This window comes from Hypanus sabinus, chromosome 16 (genome assembly GCF_030144855.1).
Source record: "Hypanus sabinus isolate sHypSab1 chromosome 16, sHypSab1.hap1, whole genome shotgun sequence".
In the NCBI taxonomy this organism is placed as follows: domain Eukaryota; kingdom Metazoa; phylum Chordata; class Chondrichthyes; order Myliobatiformes; family Dasyatidae; genus Hypanus; species Hypanus sabinus.
Genome location: NC_082721.1, coordinates 9,500,412 through 9,518,717, shown reverse-complemented (window position 1 = coordinate 9,518,717; position 18,306 = coordinate 9,500,412). Strand labels below are relative to the sequence as shown.

General features: G+C 43.4%; 1 protein-coding gene and 1 long non-coding RNA gene across 4 annotated transcripts in view; one reads left to right on the top strand and one right to left on the bottom strand.

Annotated features, from left to right (window-relative positions):
* si:zfos-943e10.1 (GRAM domain-containing protein 2B) overlaps positions 1 to 18,306 on the top strand; it is a 110,730-nt gene that overhangs the window by 32,388 nt on the left and 60,036 nt on the right. The window contains exon 1 of one of the 3 annotated variants that reach the window (XM_059991094.1): positions 5,921 to 7,273. The exons of the other annotated variants lie outside the window; for them this stretch is intronic. The gene's annotated coding sequence lies outside the window, so the exon portion shown is untranslated. Of the gene's footprint in view, positions 1 to 5,920; positions 7,274 to 18,306 lie in introns of those variants that run through there. 3 annotated transcript variants of the gene reach the window in all.
* On the bottom strand, positions 4,414 to 9,452 carry LOC132405992 (uncharacterized). Its single transcript, XR_009516022.1, has 2 exons — positions 8,402 to 9,452; positions 4,414 to 4,597 (listed from the first exon to the last, which is right to left on the bottom strand). It is a non-coding gene; the product is annotated as an uncharacterized LOC132405992 (long non-coding RNA).

The following is an 18,306-nucleotide window of genomic DNA, read 5'->3' as shown; positions in this document are numbered from 1 at the left end:
TGGTTAGCACAATGCTTTACCGTGCCAGTGATTGGGAACTGGGTGTCATTCTCCACTGCTCTCTGTAAGGAGTTTGGACGTTTTCTGTGGCTGTGTGCGTTCCGTGGGTTTACTGAGTGTGTCTGCAAGAAGATGAATCTCAGGGTTGTACTTGGTGGGATGTGTGTACTTGAACTGTGAAATTTGGACTCGAGGGTCTGAGTTACAAGGAGATGTTGCTCGGAATAGAACTGTATTCCCTGGAGGTCGAGGGGGTGACCTGATGATGCTCACAAGATCATGAGGGGTGAAAGCACAATCCTTTTCCAAGGGAAGCGGTGCTAAAATCAAGAGGGCATGGGCTCAAGATCAGAGGCATCAGGGAAGGCTCCTGTCACATTCCTTCCTCTCCAGCCCTTTAACTTTCCCACCTACCTGACCTCACCTATCACCTTCTAGCTATCCTCCTTTTTACCGCCCCCCCCACCCTTTTTTCTCCTGGCGTCTTCTCCCTCCCCTTCCAGTCCTGAAGAAGGGTCTCAGCCTGAAATGTCAGCTCTTTATTCATTTCCATCGATGCTGCCTGTCCTGCTGAGTTCCTCCAGCATTTTGTGTGTGTATAAATTAGTAAGTGAGGCAATTTGACCAGACGGACGTGATCTCTTATACTCTTTAAATGCCCCCTTTTCCCACCCCTCAGATCTTCTATATAATACATTCCTTGCCAGAATTGTTGCGATGTTTCATTGATGCTGGTAATTTGGACTCTAATATACTAAAAAAAGTGATATAACAATAAATAAGCAATGAGTATAGAGAGCGTGAGACGAAGAGTCCTTGAAAGTGAGTCCACCAGTCGTGGGAACAGTTCAGTGATGGGGTGAGTGAAGTTGTCCCCTCTGGCTCAGGAGCCTGATGGTTGAGGGGCAATAACTATTCCTGAACCTGGTGACGCAGGTCCCAAGACTCCTGTAGCACCTTCCTGATGGCAGCAGTGAGAAGAGAGCGTGGCCTGGATCGTAGGGGTGATGCTCCCTTCCTGCGACAGGGCTCCATGGAGATGTACTCAGTGGTGGGGAGGGCTTTACTCATGATGGACACTAGTTTTTGTAGGCTTTTCCATGCAAGGGCATCGGTGATTCCATACCGAGCAGTGTATTCTCCACCACAGTCTACAGAAGCCAGTTGTCCAGTTTTGAACTTGCAGTATCTTGTTCATCTTCAACTGTAGTTGTGCTTTAGAATTTGTCCCACGTTTGCCCTCTGTTCCAAGTTGTTTACAGTTTAGTAAGTCATTGCTTTAAAATTGGATGCTTGTAATTCCTTGAAGGTAACTGGTTCAAAGTTTGCATTTATTTCAGCATACTGCCTGATGCCTCTAATTTAACTGTTGCATCCTCTGGATTTCATAATTCTGAAATGACTTTAGCAGTCTATTTTCAAACATTTTGCATTACAAATTGTTATCCTTGGTATAAGAGGAAAAGTTAGTGGATTGATCCCTTAAGTACACACTTTGGTCACTTTATAGCTACTTCCTGTACCTAATAAAATGGCCACTGAGTGTATGGTCATGGTCTTCTGCTGCTGTAGCTCGTCCACTTCAAGTTTTGATGTGTTGTCCATTCAGAGATGCTCTTCTTGCCACCTCGTCAATGTAACGTGTGGTTATTTGAGTTACTGTCCCTTTTCTGTCAGCTTGAACCAGTCTGGCCATTCTCCTCTGACCTCTTCCATTAACCAGGCATTTTCACCCACAGAACCGTTCTGGCCATTCTCCTCTGACCTCTCCCATTAACCAGGCCTTTTCACCCACAGAACCGTTCTGGCCATTCTCCTCTGACCTCTGTCATTAACCAGGCCTTTTCACCCACAGAACCGTTCTGGCCATTCTCCTCTGACCTCTCCCATTAACCAGGCATTTTCACCCACAGAACCAGTCTGGCCATTCTCCTCTGACCTCCCTCATTAACCAGGCATTTTCACCCACAGAACCAGTCTGGCCATTCTCCCCTGACCTCTCCCATTAACCAGGCATTTTCACCCACAGAACCAGTCTGGCCATTCTCCTCTGACCTCCCTCATTAACCAGGCATTTTCACCCACAGAACCAGTCTGGCCATTCTCCTCTGACCTCTCCCATTAACCAGGCATTTTCACCCACAGAACCAGTCTGGCCATTCTCCCCTGACCTCTCCCATTAACCAGGCATTTTCACCCACAGAACCAGTCTGGCCATTCTCCTCTGACCTCTCCCATTAACCAGGCATTTTCACCCACAGAACCAGTCTGGCCATTCTCCTCTGACCTCTCCCATTAACCAGGCATTTTCACCCACAGAACCAGTCTGTCCATTCTCCTCTGACCTCTCCCATTAACCAGGTCTGTTCACCCACAGAACCAGTCTGGCCATTCTCCTCTGACCTCTCCCATTAACCAGGCGTTTTCACCCACAGAACCAGTCTGGCCATTCTCCTCTGACCTCTCCCATTAACCAGGCGTTTTCACCCACAGAACCAGTCTGGCCATTCTCCTCTGACCTCTTCCATTAACCAGGCATTTTCACCCACAGAACCAGTCTGGCCATTCTCCTCTGACCTCTCCCATTAACCAGGCGTTTTCACCCACAGAACCAGTCTGGCCATTCTCCTCTGACCTCTCCCATTAACCAGGCGTTTTCACCCACAGAACCAGTCTGGCCATTCTCCTCTGACCTCTTCCATTAACCAGGCATTTTCACCCACAGAACCAGTCTGGCCATTCTCCTCTGACCTCTCCCATTAACCAGGCATTTTCACCCACAGAACCAGTCTGGCCATTCTCCTCTGACCTCTCCCATTAACCAGGCATTTTCACCCACAGAACCAGTCTGGCCATTCTCCTCTGACCTCTCCCATTAACCAGGCATTTTCACCCACAGAACCAGTCTGGCCATTCTCCTCTGACCTCTCCCATTAACCAGGCATTTTCACCCACAGAACCAGTCTGGCCATTCTCCTCTGACCTCCCTCATTAACGAGGCATTTTCACCCACAGAACCGTTCTGGCCATTCTCCTCTGACCTCTCCCATTAACAAGGCATTTTCACCCACAGAACTGCTGCTCACTGGATGTTTTTTCTATTTTTATTTTTTTTTGCAACATCCTCTGTAAACTTTAGAGACCGGGCTTGAAAATCCCGGGAGATCAGCAGTTTCTGAGATACTCAAACCACCCCATCTGGCACCACGATCAAAGTCACTCAGGTCAATTTCGACCCCTTTCTGATATTTGGTCTGAACAACTGACCCTCTTGACCACGTCTGCATGCTTTTATGCATTGAGTTACTGTCACATGATTGGCTAATTCGATATTTGTATTAACAAGCAGGTGTTCAGATGTGACCACTGTGTGTTGTCCCAGCATGTGATTCACAAGTATTTTCCCTAGGTAAGACAGACATGGTATTTAAGCTTATCGTGGAATCTTTCTCAGTTTTAATATCAGTAATCAAGCAGTTTTGTAATTGATTTAATCGATGTGATTATGATAGAACCCAAGAACATTCTTTGAGCTGAACTGAATCTCTCACACCCTTGTTTCTTCAGATTTGTGCTCTTGGTTGGGTTTGATTGATTGACATCTGATCAGTTGACATTTTTTGCCAATCATTACTGTTGAAGCAGCAAGAAATATATAGGCAGGGCATACTACTTCAGTTAAATCAGAAGGGCCAGTAAGGCCAATTTCACACTGTATCTCAATAAATAAACAAAATGCTGGAGGAATTCAACAGGTCAGGGGATAGCTACACTCATTTAAGGACTCTTTTATCTTGATATTTCATGCTCGCAATTTATTCCTGTCTGCATGTGCAGAGTTTGTTTACAGATCCTGTTTACAGTTCCTGTTCTATAGAATTGCTAAGAATGCCCGCAGCAAAAAGAACCTCAGGGTTGTACGTGGTGACGTGTATGTCCTCTGATAGTAAATTTTACTTTGAAGGTAACTCAACTTGAATGGTCCACATGTCACAGAATGTGTTTTATCTTCAGTACTTCACAGGTAGCAGAATTTGTACCTCCATTCCCACCTTCAAAAGGCGAAGCCTCAGGTTGTGCCTCGTTCTCACTGCTGCCATCAGGGACGAGGTACAGGAGCCTGAAGACACACACTCAGTGATTCAGGAACAGCTTCCACCCCTCTGCCATCAGGGACGAGGTACAGGAGCCTGAAGGCGTGCACTCAACAGCTCAGGAACAGCTTGTTCCCCTCCACTCTCAGATTTCCAAATGGACAGTGAACCCACCAGCACTACCTCCATATTTTGTTTTGCTTTCTTTTTGCACTAGAAATTTAATTTTTTAAAATGTATTTCTATTATAATTTAGTTTTTTTAGTATGATGTATTACACTGTGATGCACCATCAATAACTCACACTGAGACGTAAGGTGAGATATCGGCTTTTATTGACTGGAAGAAGGAACCAGGAGTGAGTGTCCATCATACCATGTCCTGGAGACTGAGGCCGAGCGTCAGGCCTCAGATCGCCTTTATACAGGGGCCTGTGGGAAGAGCCACAGGAGCAGTCAGCAGGGGGCGTGTCCAGACAGGCACATAGTTCACCACACACTGTGCTGCAGAAAAACAACATATTTCATGACATTTGTCAGTGACAATAAACCTGATCCTGATTCTCTTTATCTGGACAAAAGCCTTCAAGAAGCAGACTGGAGTTGGTTTATTATTGTCACCTACGAATGTAGTGAAATGCTTCTCTTGCATAATGTTCATATAGGTAGGATCATTACGCAGTAGGTTCAGATAGTAAAACAATAACAGAATGCAGATTGAAGTGCGATGGTTGCATAGAACATAGAATAGAACACACAGTACAGGCCCTTTGGCCCACAATGTTGTGCCGACCCTCAAACCCTGCCTCCCATATAACTCCCCACCTTAAATTCCTCCATATACCTGACTAGTAGTCTTAAATTTCACCAGCAAGAGTTCTGGGTAATCGTACTCCTCTTGCCTTTTATTCCCGAGTTTAAATCCCACCAAATTTTACAGCATGTCTGTATTTGTGAAATGAAATTAGACCGTTAAGACATGGTACATTCCTTCTCTGAAACCGACCCTTTAATCTTCTCTAAGATCAATTTAACCCTTCTTTCCTATGTAGCTCTCCATTCTTCTATCTTCTCCTCTGTAAGGGTACAGAGGAGATTTACCCGGAAGCTGCCTGGTTTAGAGAGTATGCTTTATGATCAGAGATTAAGGGTGCTAGGGCTTAACTCTGGAGAGAAGGAGTATGAGGGGAGACATGATAGAGGTATACAATGGACAGCCAGCGCCTCTTCCCCAGGGCACCACTGCTCAATACAAGAGGACATGGTTTATGGTTAAAAAAAGTAAGGGGCAAGATCATATCGAGGTAAATTGAGGCTTAGTTCATCTTGTTGTACTAGGGAGTTGTTCAGTAGTCTCGGCACTGCGGGAAAGAAGCTGTCCTTGAGCCTGCTGGTACATGTTTTCAGACCTTTTTGTCTTTATGCCTGTTTGCGTGGAGAAGAAAATATCTGGCGTGGCTGAGGTCTTTGATTATGTTGGCTGCTTTACTGAGTCGTGAGAACTATAGACAACGTATGTTTGGGAGGCTGGTGTCTGTGATGCGTCCACAACTCTCTGCCGTTTCTTTCAGTCATGGGCAGAACATTGATTTCTCTAACTCCTGGTAATTTCTTCTCCTTCCCCCTCTTTTTTTTTTCCAGTTACCCCTTCTCACCTACCTATTACCCCTTCTCGGGATCCCCTCCTCCTTCCCTTTTTCCCCACAGTCCTCACTCCTCACCTATCGGATTCCTCCTCCTTCAACCCTTTACATTTTCCATCTATTATCTCTCTTTTTTTAAGTTTATCACCCCTCCCCCACCCACCTACCTTCCCCCTTACCTGAATTCACCCATCACCTTGTGTTTCTTCCCCTCACCACCCCCTCCCATCTTCCTGCAAACGTTCTTATTCTGGCTTCTTCCTCCTTCCTCTCCAGGCCTGGTGAGGGGCTTCGGCCTGCAGCGTTGACTGTTCATTTCCCTCCATAGACGCTGCCTGACCTGCTGAGTTCCTCCAGCATTTTGCATGTATTACTTTTGTTAATTTAACGTTCGTTTTATTTCTTCATTAATTCACATCTTCCAAGTAAACCATTTATGAAAACATGGCAATTAATGCATGTTTTATCGGGGTTGGGCCACCATGGTATGCGGGGAGCATATTTGGTATTTTGCATCACTTGAATGTTGTTGAACCTGATTTTTTTTTATGTGGAAAAAATTTTTGTTTTCTTTTATCTGTAATAATCATCTAGCATGATCTGGTACAACTGTTTTGGGCAGTTAAACCAGAGTGTATCATTATTGCTGTTGTAATTATAGTAACCTGGTTTTAAAAATTTCTCTGAACACTTGTTACAGTTCACCATAGCATAATGGTTAGCACAACACCTTACAGTACCAGAGACCCGAGTTCAATTCCCGCTACTGCCTGTAAGAGGTTTGTACATTCACCTGTGACCGTCTGGGTTCCCTCTGGGTGCTCCCACAATCCGAAGACATACTGGTTGGTAGGTTAATTGGTCATTTAAAATCTCCTGTGATTAGGCTCGGGTTAAATTGGGGGTTGCTGGGCGGCATGGCACAAAGGGCCAGAAGGGCCTATTCCGCACACTCTCTCAATAAATTTTGAGCAGACAGTGCTGACTAATTGAAATGTTAACTAATTACAACATTATTAGGTGCACTGGTTGAAACTGCCTTGCATGAACCAGCATTGTGACAAAGTGCATCATCTACATGTGCATTGAGCCACCAGCTTGGAGAGCACTCAGCACACCCTCGATAACCAGCTCTCGCTTTCACTGAAGTATTTGTTTTAAACTAGAGGTAGTGCAATCGCTCGTCGAGTATGGTTTTCTGAAGGGTTATCCCCTTGAGGGAGAATGCCAGTGCGTGACTTCATTTAGCGCGGGGAGGCTGATGCATGGGCAGCCACCACGCGGTCCTTCACAGACCGGGTCAGGGTCCAGTGGCACAGAGTGCAAGATGACCTGGGTCGCTTCACCGCAGCCTTCCTCCACCTTCGCTGCCATTGTGAAGTGTCCGCCATCTTCTGCCAGCTCCACCGTTGAGGTCTTGGTCAGATCAGAATCAATCTTTGTCCTTACCACCGTGGCTGACCTGGCCAGAAGCTCAGCATCAAACGGTGTCGCTCTCGGGATCTCAGGAACTCGCCAGCCTCTCCGCCGTGACAAGGTGATGACCCGTCTGAAAAGTGTTCTAAAACTAATAAACCTGTGGCTGCTTAAATTTCACAGACTCCAAGTGTGGAGGATGCCTTGGCTATTGCGCTTGTTTTGGGACTTTGATGGATTCAGATTCATTAACGTGTTTATCACTTGCACAGCGAAACGCGCTAGCAGACTAGGATGTGGCGGGGGCAACCCGCAGAGTGTCGCCACAAATTCCAGCGCTGTCAGTAGGTCTCTCTCTCTCTCCCTTTGTCTCAGTCCTCCTTTGAGTGTTATACAGTAAGCCTTCACCGCTGGTTCAGTATATTTCAGATCACATTTACTATTTTAAGCAAAGGGCTATTTTAAAAGTTTCAAATGAGTTAAGTCGTCATGGCCACTGATGAGGTAACCCTTTTGCCACAGGGAATACTTATGATCTCAAGCACCCCCCACAGACCTGTTAAATTCTCTTCTTCCATTCCCCAATCTGGCTCCCATCTCCCCTCTTTTTCACACATCACCTCCCTCTGGTGCCTCTCTTCCTCCTCTCCCCTCCCATTAAATTCCTTCTTTAGCTCTTTACCTTTTCTACCTATCGCTTCTCTTCCTCCACCCACCTACCTTCCCCTCGCATGGCTTCACCATTGCTTTTTTTTTGTAACCCCAAAACATTGAACTAATTCAAAGTGAAACAAGAGCCGAGAGGTGTGGGACCATGAGTCCCAGGTGCAGAATTAGGCCATCTGGCCCATCGAGTCTGCTCCACCATTCAATCATGGCTGATCCTTTTTTGTATCTGCTCCTCAACCCCAGTTCCCAGCCTTCTCCCCATAACCTTTGATGCCATGTCCAGTCAAGAACCTAGTAATCTCTGCCTTAAATACACCCAACGACCCGGCCTCCACACCCGCATGTGGCAACAAATTCACCTCCCTTTGGCTTAAGAAATTCCTCCGCATCTCTGTTTTGAAAAGACGTCCTTCTATCTTGAGTCTTACTTTGTTTTTTACTCTAAGTGAGGCGTGCACGTATCATGTGCTAGTGTGATGACTTATACATTTCGTGTAGCTTGTAGTGAATGCTTAATCTGCACCATATTTACAAGATGACTCAAATATTACTGAAATATTAAATACACATCACCAATCACCTTCTAGCTTGTAATCCTTCCACTCCCCGCACCTTATTTTGGCCTGAAATGTTGACTGTCTAATCCTTGAGACTCGAAACATCGACTGTTCATTCCCCTCCATAGATGCTGCCTGACCTGCTGAGATCCTCCAGCGTTTTCTGTGCGTTGCTCTGGATTTCCAGCATCTGCGGAGCCTCCTGTTTAACATGAGTAGCTCCAAATGCTTTGTTGTGAGCTATATCGGTCTCTGACAACCAAACACTCATTTGTAGTAAATCGCTTTAGTGTCCTCTTTGCTTTTAAATGTAGAGCTGTGAACTGAGAAAATCGTCAACATCAGCAAAAATTAAAACAGTGTTTCTTCATGGTCCTTGTTTTCATTTTCTGTATGGCTCTGTCTGAACAACTTCCTCAATATATCCCATGATCTTTTTAATCCTTGGGTGTCACATGTGCTGGCTCTGTGCATATCTCGCTCAGCAAATTAATCTTCAGACTGAACAGTCTCTGGTGAATTCCAGATTTGGCTGGTGCTTTCTGGATTAGGTAAACTCTTGCCTGCGTGTAGTGTATTTACTTTGAATGTCTGTAAGAAAATGAATCTGAGGCTGGTGCATGCTGACATAAGTGTACTTTGATAATAAATTTACTTAGAACTTTTTTGAAGGTTGGTAACAGGACAGAATCTCTATTAAATGGATTTTTTTCCAACCTAATATAGCACAGGTACACTTAAACAACATTTCAGCGTGTGAGCACAACACACACACACAAAATGCTGCAGGAACTCCGCAGGTCGGGCAGCATCTATGGAGAGAAATAAACTGTCAATGTTTCAGGCCGAGACCCTTCTTCAGGACTGGAAAGGAAAAGATGCTAGAATGAGAAGATAGGAGGAGGGGAAGGAAGACAAGCTAGAAAGTACGTGGACATGTTAATATAGAAACACTTACCACCTTCAGTTCACAATAGCTTTTATGAATAGTTCCCTATTACTACTTTCTCCTTAATACCTTCATACATTTGAAGTGTTTCTGCCTAAACTGCTTCCTTTTTCTACTGCCCTTTCCTCTTTATACGTATTATTTCCTAGCTTCTTACTTCATCTCCCCCCCCCCCCAACCCCCGGACCTCCACCTCCCTCAATCTTAAACTGTTTTCTGTTCCCTTCCTTTCCAGTCTTGATGAAGGGTTTCAGCCCGAAGCGGCGACTCTGAATTCTTTTCCATACAAACTGACTGAGCTGAGATCCTGCAGCATTTTGTGTGTTGTTTTAGATTCTGCCAGGTATATTGTGCCTGTAACATAAAACAGGATTACCTAAATCTCTAAGTACATAGAGATGTTGGTAGAGAAACATTTGGCACTGTCCGATCACAATGGCTTCAGTCCTCTATGAATACCTCCGTTGTTCCTTTCTCTGACACATCCATCCATTGAGAGTAATTTTTGTAACATCGGAGCCTGTGTGTTCTGTAAGTCTCACAGTTACAGTACCCAACCTCGGGCACTCGCTGCAGCATTTGCACGTTTTCCCCGTTCCCTCCCACATTCTAATATCTTCCTCTGGACAAGTACATGGATGGGAAAAGTTAAGGGCCAAGTAATGTCCTTGGTATATTTTAAAAACATCTCGCCTTGTGTGGAGTTAACCTATCAGTGTTTAGTCGTTTCTCCAGTGTTATTAATTTTTTGCTTCCGTTTGATCAGCTTAAGACCACTTGGCCAGCAGGCATGAATTGGGCCTGTTTGTGTGCTGTTCAACTCTATGAACTGTGTATTTAATCTTCTTGATTGATATTAAATAAACTTTAATTAGTTCCATCTAATACTTTCATAACATTAAATTCTTTAATCCTATCCACTTGAATATTATTCTTAAGTGAATATGCCTACAGACAAACTTGCATTTCTTCTATGGTAGCAACCTAATAAATCTGTACTGCCTTTAAAGCCTTCCCATTTATCCCAACTGCAATTCCTCTAGCATAGGGCTTTAGTTCATCATTACTAGTTTATTGTTTTTTTTACATCTTATGATATTTAAAAGCTAGAATTGCTCCACACTTTTTTTAAAACATCTATTGATCTGTGCATTTCCCATTAATATTCTATAAATTTTTGCATCTTCCACAGAATCGATGGCTTGTTGGGTGGCATAGCTCATTGGGCCGGAAGGGCCTGTTCCTTGCTATATCTCTAAATAACCAAAATATAATCCAGATCAGGTTTTGGTATATTTTTTTAAAATCATTTTGCCTTGTGTGGAGTTGACCTATCAATTTTTAGTCCACTCTCTAATGTAATTAACTTCCAACCTGGTGCTGATCAGCTTTGGAGCCACTATCCCTCTTTTACTGATTATCATTCGTAAAGAATTTGATATTCAAAGGGATGTTTGAAATGGAAGGGTCTTGATTAGATATGAAGGAAGTGTATCTTGTGAGAATAATACACAGGATATGCAACTTTAGCGATATCCTGTAGGGAACTGGACTTTCCCACCATAGGGGACATCTTCAAAAGGTGATGCCTCATGAAGGCAGCGTCCATAATTAAGGACCTTCCCCATGTAAGGCATGCCCTCTTCTCATTGCTACCATCAGTGAGGAGTTACAGGAACCCGAAGATGCACACTTGGACATTTTAGAACCAGCATCTTCTGCTCGGCCATCAGACTTTCTGATTGGTCGATGAATCATGAACACTACTTCACTATTCCTCTTATTATTTTTGGGGTAATATTAAATGCATCACACTGTACTTTGGGTGACAGGGTGGAGATGCATCTCTACTAAAGGAGGTGTAAGGCGCTCTTTCCCTCCACTAGCCTGCAAGTCACCCTTGAGCAAGGTGTAGCATCTGCTTAGCCCCCTGATCAGGGTCACGTGAAGCCCTGGTGGGAGCGGGTGGTGGATGGTCGTACGAGCAGCTGGTGCATATCACAGGTCCTGATTACGCGACCACTGACTCCAGGCAGACAATCTCTGAAGAGTATTGATAATGGCTGGGGTCGCCCGTCTTGGAAAGACGCTGCCCAGGAGAAGGCAAAGGCCAAATCACTTCCGTAGGAAAAACTTACCGAGAGCAATCATGGTTGTGAGGTCATGATCACCTACATCATATGACCTGGCACATGATGATGATGTACTGTACTGTACTGTACTGCCACAAATTTCAAAACATATGTCATTAATAATAAATCTGGTTCCCTTGGGAGAAATTGGATAATGTAGGAGGTGTTACTACAATATGTTGGGCTTTGATTCTCTTAGCAGCGGAAGAATCGAGGAGAACACAGGATAGATTTATCTTCTCAAACATTGTGTCAGGAGTGGTGGAGAGTAAGTCCATGCTCATACTGGGGTAAAATGCATTGGGAACAACTTGATGTAGAGTTCAGTCATCAGACGAACCAGCAAGATAATGTCCCACTTCTTTCCTGATTTCTAAGCCAGCAAGATAATTTGGAAATTCTGTTCTCATCTGGGTGAAGTGTGAAGTTGAAGTCATCGCATTGGCTGTTGTTTGAAATCTACATCTGATACCTGGCTTAGATGAATGGAGTCTGGATGTATGTAGATGGTAGACCAAAATGTGTCAATTCCTGCCCACGATATGGTTATACTGTACTCTCCCTCCCATGTTATTACTGGTGTTTACAGAAATGATGGGACTACTTTATTGTTATTTCCTTTTATATTTTCAGTTTATTGCCTTTCGCACTCTAGTTGAATGCCCAAGTTGGCCCAGTTGTTCATTGATTCTGTTTCTGGATTTATTGAGTATTCCCACAAGAAAATGAAGCTTAGTGTTTCTTGTGACATACACGTACTTTGGTCATAAATTTTATGTTGAACTACTGTTGTGGGTTTCAGCTGTGTTGAAACTCAGTTGCAGAATCATAGACTCTTGTGGTCTAGAAACAAATTTATCACACTACTAGTAATTGGACCTGGGAAATATAATAATGGACAAATGCATTTTGTCACGTATATTTTAAATTGCGAGCAATTAGTCTTGTGAAACAAACTTGATATTACTCATGCTTTGGATAAGGTTGCATCAACAAAGGCTCAGTTTAATCTGATTCCCAGCATGTCACATTGTACCCAAAGACAAACAATCTCAACAATATCTGTATTAAACCAAGCTTCCCAGTTAATCATAAGACGTAGAGTCAGAGAGAAATACAGAACAGAAATGGGCCCATCAGCTCATCAAGTCCATGCCGAAAGTATTTAAGTTGCCTACTCCCATTGACCTGCACCGGGACCATAGCCCTCCATACCCCTACCATCCATGTACCTATCCAAACTTCTCTTAACAGTTGAAATTGAGCTTGCATGTGACACTTGTGCTGGTAGCTCATTCCACACTCTCATGACCCTCCTGAGTGAAGAAGATTCCCCTTGTTTTCCCCTTAAACTTTTCACCTTTCACCTTTAATCCATGACCTCTAGTTCTAGTCCCACCCAACCTTAGTGGAAAAAGCCTGCTTGCATTCACCTTATCTATACCCCTCATAATTTTGTATACCTCTATCAACTCTGCTCTCGATCTTCAACGTTCTGAAGAATACAGTCCTAACCTACTTAATCTTTCCTTGTAACTCAGGTCCTGGAGACCTGGCAACATCCTTGTAAATTTTCTCTATACTCTTTCAATATTGTTTGCATCTTTCCTGTAGGTAGGTGACCAGAACTGCACACGATACTCCAATTTAGGCCTCACCAACGTCTTGTACAATGTCAACTTAACATCACCACTTGTGTACTCAATGCTTTGATTTATGAAGGCCAATGTGCCAAAAGCTTACTTGACAATCCTATCTACCTGTGACACCACTTTCAACGAACTATGAACCTGTATTCCCAGATCCCTTTGTTCTACCACACTCCTCAGTGCCCTGTGGTCCACTGTGTAAGACCTACCCTGGTCCGTTCTATCAAAGTGCATTTTTCTGCCCTTTTTTCCAGCTGATGCAGATCCCTCTGCAAGCCATGACAGCCTTCCTCGCATCCACTACACCCCCAATGTTGGTGTTATCTTCAAATTTTGCTGATCCACTTAACTACATTATCATCTAGGTGGTTGATAGAGATGATAAACAACAACGGACCCAGTTCTTATCCCTGCGGCACACCATTAGTCACAGGCCTCCAGTCAGAGAGACAACTATTTACCACCACTCTCTGGCTTCTTCCACAAAGCCAATGTCTAATCCAACATACTACCTCATCCTGAATGCCAAGCGACTGAACCTTCTTGGCCAGCCTCCCACACGGGACCTTGTCAAATGCCTTGCTAAAGTTCATGCAGACAACAGCCTCTGCCTCGCCTTCATCCACATAGAAGAACCAGACCATTCGGCCCATCGAGTCTGTTCCACCATCCCACTGTGACTGATTTATTTTCCCTCTCAACCCCATTCTCCTGCCTTCTCCTCGTAACCTTTGATGCCCTGACTAATCAAGAATCTATCGACCACTGCTTTAAATATACCCAATGATGTGGCCTCCAGTAGCTGGCTGTGGCAATGAATTCCATAGATTCGCCATCTCTGGCTAAAGAACTGCCTCCTGACCTCCTCTAAAGGGACATACTTGTATTCTGAGGCTGTGCCCTCCGGTCCTAGACTCCCCCTCTATAGGAAACATCCTCTTCACGTCCACTCTTGACCTTTTCAATATAACAGATCAGAGAAGTTGGATCTTGATCAACAGGTTGCATTCAAAGAGAAAGAGGGTGTGTGTTTATAGCAGGACAACTCATTTTCTTACTCCTCACTCTTGGAAATGAAACTGAAAATGCTATTTAGTGGTTGAGTGCCTTTCAACTGTTCATCTCACTGAGACATTGCAATGCCAGACTGAGGGTTATGCTTTAGTGCACATCATAAAGATCAAAACACTCTTCCAGAACGAGTTTGACGGCTGTGCTGTTGTGTCAATAATTCAAAGACCTGTACTAATAACGCAAGTTTGCATCTTATGGCAAATGTCGGGCCTTGAATGTGGTTTAATGATTGTGCTGTTTTAATTCAAAGGTGCAAATTAAATTTATTATTGAAGTATGTGCACCATATACATCCTCGAGATTCATTTTCTTCTAGACACCTACAGGAAGGTAAAGAAATTGGAATCGGGTTTAACACCACTGGCATATGTTGTGTACTTTGCCGTCTATTCGGCAGCAGTACATGCAACACACAACAATCGAAAAATAACGTGAATTACAGTAAATGGCCAAATCAAGTAAGTAGTGCAAAATCAGTAACAAAAGCAAAGTAGTGAGATAGATGTTCATGGACTCAACATCTACCCAGAAATCGAATGGCAGTGGGGAAGGAGCTGCTTCTGAATAGCTGAGTATGTGCCTTCAGGCTTCTGTACCTCCTTCCTGACCGAAGCAATGATAGCAGGGCATGTCCTGGGTGATGAATCCACGGGGAACTACGCACAACAAAGACCGACCAACATCCAATGTGCAAAAGAGGATGAACTGTGCAAATAATTAAAAATAAATAAACAAACAGTACAGTGAAGATGAGCTGCAGGTTCCCCGAACGCGAGTCCACAGACTGCGGAGTCACTTCTGCGCTGAGGCGAGGGAAGCTGGTCCAGGTGCCCGATGGTTGCAGGGTGACAGCTACTCCTGAACCTTGTGGTGTGGAACCCGAGACTCCTGTACCTCCTGCCCAGTAGTATCAGTGAGGAGACAGGGAGGGGATTGCATTTACAATTGCTTAGCTTTTCTTTTTCTGTAATGAAACGTGACCTAGTTCATCACAATTCTGAACTGATTCCACACTCACTTTCAAAACTTAGTGAATTTATTATCAAAGTACTTATGTGTCACAATATACTACCCCGAGATTCATTTTCTTGCAGGAATTTAAATTCCAACGTTTACAGTCACTTGTGTCTCCACTACTAAAGCCCAGGTTCTCCCTCATAATTATGTGCAGGAGATGTATGTACACTTTATTAGGTACCCTGATATTTGTATATGTCCATGGTCTTCTGTAGCCCGTCCACTTCAAGGTTTGACGTATTGCACATTCAGAGGTGCTGTTCTGCACCCTACTGTGATTTGTGGCTATTTGAGTTGCAGTCACCTTCCTGTCAGCTTGAACCAGTCTGGCCATTCTCTTCAGACCTTTCTAATTAACAGGGCATTTTCAACCATAGAACTGCTGTTTGCTGGATTTTTTTTTTTGTTTTTCACACCATTCTCTGTAAACTCTAGAGATCAGCCGTTTATGAGATACTCAAACCACCCCATCTGACACCAACAATCATTCCACAGTAAAGGCCGCTTGGATCACAATTCTTCCCCGTGCTGATGTTTGGGCCAAACAACAACTGAGTCCCTTGACAATCTCTGTTCGGTTCTATGCATGGAGTTGCTGCCACATGATTGGCTGATTAGATATTTGCATTAATGAGCAGGTGTGCTTAATAAAGTGGCCACTGATGGTAAATGGAACTGCTTACGCAGTTCATTTTAATCATCTAACGTTAACAGAAAATGCACACGTAAATGGTGGGCCACAGGTATCGGCAGGCCAGTTCTTGTGAAGGAATGTCTGTGGATGCTATTCAACCAGAAACAATATATAGTGAGCTCAGTGGAGAAATAAGCTTGTAATTCCGTCTCAGCTCAATGTCACGGTCAAAGTAAATTATTAAAGTGCCTTGACCAAGTATTCAGCCCCTCTGTTCACATAAATGAATATTACCACATGGGATTTTGATTAATTTAACTGAATTTTTATTTGTGAATCGCATGCTCCTTTTTTCTCCCCCGCAGTAGAGCCCAAAAAACAGGGAAAATTGTAAAGCATGAAAAACTAAAAACTAAAATACAAAAATCGAGATGTCAGCATCTCCCTTTGCTTAGTACTTTGTCAAGCCACCTCTCACAGCTCTTGGAGGTCTCTTTGGATAAGTCTCTATAGGCTTTGCGCAAGGTGATGGAGCAAGATGTGTCCATTCCTCCTTCCAAAATTGTTCAAGCTGTGCCAAGTTAGGTGAGAAGCAGCGGTGGATAGCAGTCTTGAAGTCTTGCTAGCGATGTTCGATTGGGTTAAGGTCAAGACTCCGGGCTGCTCGAGGGCATTTTTTTTCATTTGAAGCAAGTACAGGTGGCTCTGAGAGTGTGCTTTGGGTCGTTGCACTGCTGAAAGACTAGCTTCCTCCTGGTTTTCAGCCAGGATCTCTCTGAATTTATCAGCATTCATCTTCACCTCTTTCCTGACCAGATTTCCAGAGTCCCTGCTGCTGAAAAGCATCTCCATAGCATGATACCTCCGCCCTACTTCACAGTAGGGATGGTGTTACCTGACTGTTGCACAGTATTAGATTTACGCCACATGTACTTTTTGAAGCCAAAAAGTTCCACTTTAGTCTCAAGTGACCACAAGACCTTCTTCTCCATCTTTACACTATCTTCTGAAGTGGTGCTTTGCAAAATAATTCCAGGCGAGGATATGCTTTTTTCCTTTCTTTAGCTGGCGGTTCTTCCTTGCCACTCTTCCACAAATACCTTTTTGTGCAAGGTCTGGGAGATTATGGAGCCATGAACTTCATCTCCAGTTGCAGCTACAGACGTCTGCAGCTCACTCAGAGTGACAGTTGCCATCACAGTAGCCTCTCTTAGAAGGGCCATTCTTCCCCGGAGACTAAGTTTAGAAGGGTGGCCGTGGTTTCATAGTCTTTACCCCTTTTTCAGAATGGACTACACTGAGCTTCAAAGTATGTTCAGTGTCTTTGAGATGATCCTGTAATCTTCCCCTGGTTTGTGCTTCTCTATCATTTCCCTGACTTGTCCTGAATGCTTTTTCATCTTCATTTTGGTTTGGTCCTTGAACTGTTGGACCTTGCAGAGAGAGGGGTTATTTATTCTTATGAATTAATTGAAAACAGGTGATCCACCAATTTTCTACTTCAAATTGGGTGAGTTGGTAAAATAATACTGAGTTGCACCTGAGGAAAATTAGCATAGTAATTAACATCGGGGATGAATACTTTTTCAGCCTCACAATTTTGGTTTTAAATTTTTAGTATATTGTTGACAGGATTTGGAATTTTCCTTTTGATTTGACATGCTGCACAATCTTCTACAGATTAGCTCAAAAAAATCCTATCTCAACATATTTTAAGTTTCGAAAATGAGAACAGTAAAATGTGTAAGTCATTATGGAAGTGGAACACTTTTTCAAGGCAATATGTATGTCACCATGAACTACTTTGAGATTCATTTTCTTGCAAGCATTTACAGGAAAATGAAGAAATACAATAGGCTTCATGAAAAACTATAAATAACAAAGACTGACAACTAACCAATGTGCAAAAAAAGACAAATCATGCAAATACAGTAATAAATACTGAGAGCCTGAGGTGTCAAATGCTTCAGTGTAAATCTGAAATCAGTTTAGGTTTGAGATTAGTGAAGTTATCCCAGGACACTACAGCTTGTTCTCAGTATTATTTGTGTTTTATTTGCACATTACTTGATTTTGCTCTGATGTTCTATGGACACTGTCAATACAGAAATGCAGTCTTTGAAGCATGGGAAGATTTGTCTTTGGTGCCACTTGTCAGTGCTAATTCTGCTTTCAGTGAATCATTTGTTATTGGTATGATGTGTTGCTCCTATTTGTCTAATGAATTCAGGGAGCTTGTAGTGGGGAAAATGTTATATTTGTTAACACAAATATTGCAAAAGTCATCTGCAATATTTTCCACACAGATTAGTGGAAATGTAATCCATATGGAATAAAGTTTTTTTTTAAAAAAAGAAATCAAGTTTAAAAGAGAGTTGACACTCCTTGTGAGTCATAGCTAGTGGGCATTAAGTTATGAAATATTTTTATAATCTGGAGTACATTCTTTGTACCTTCTTCCCGTATGACTCTT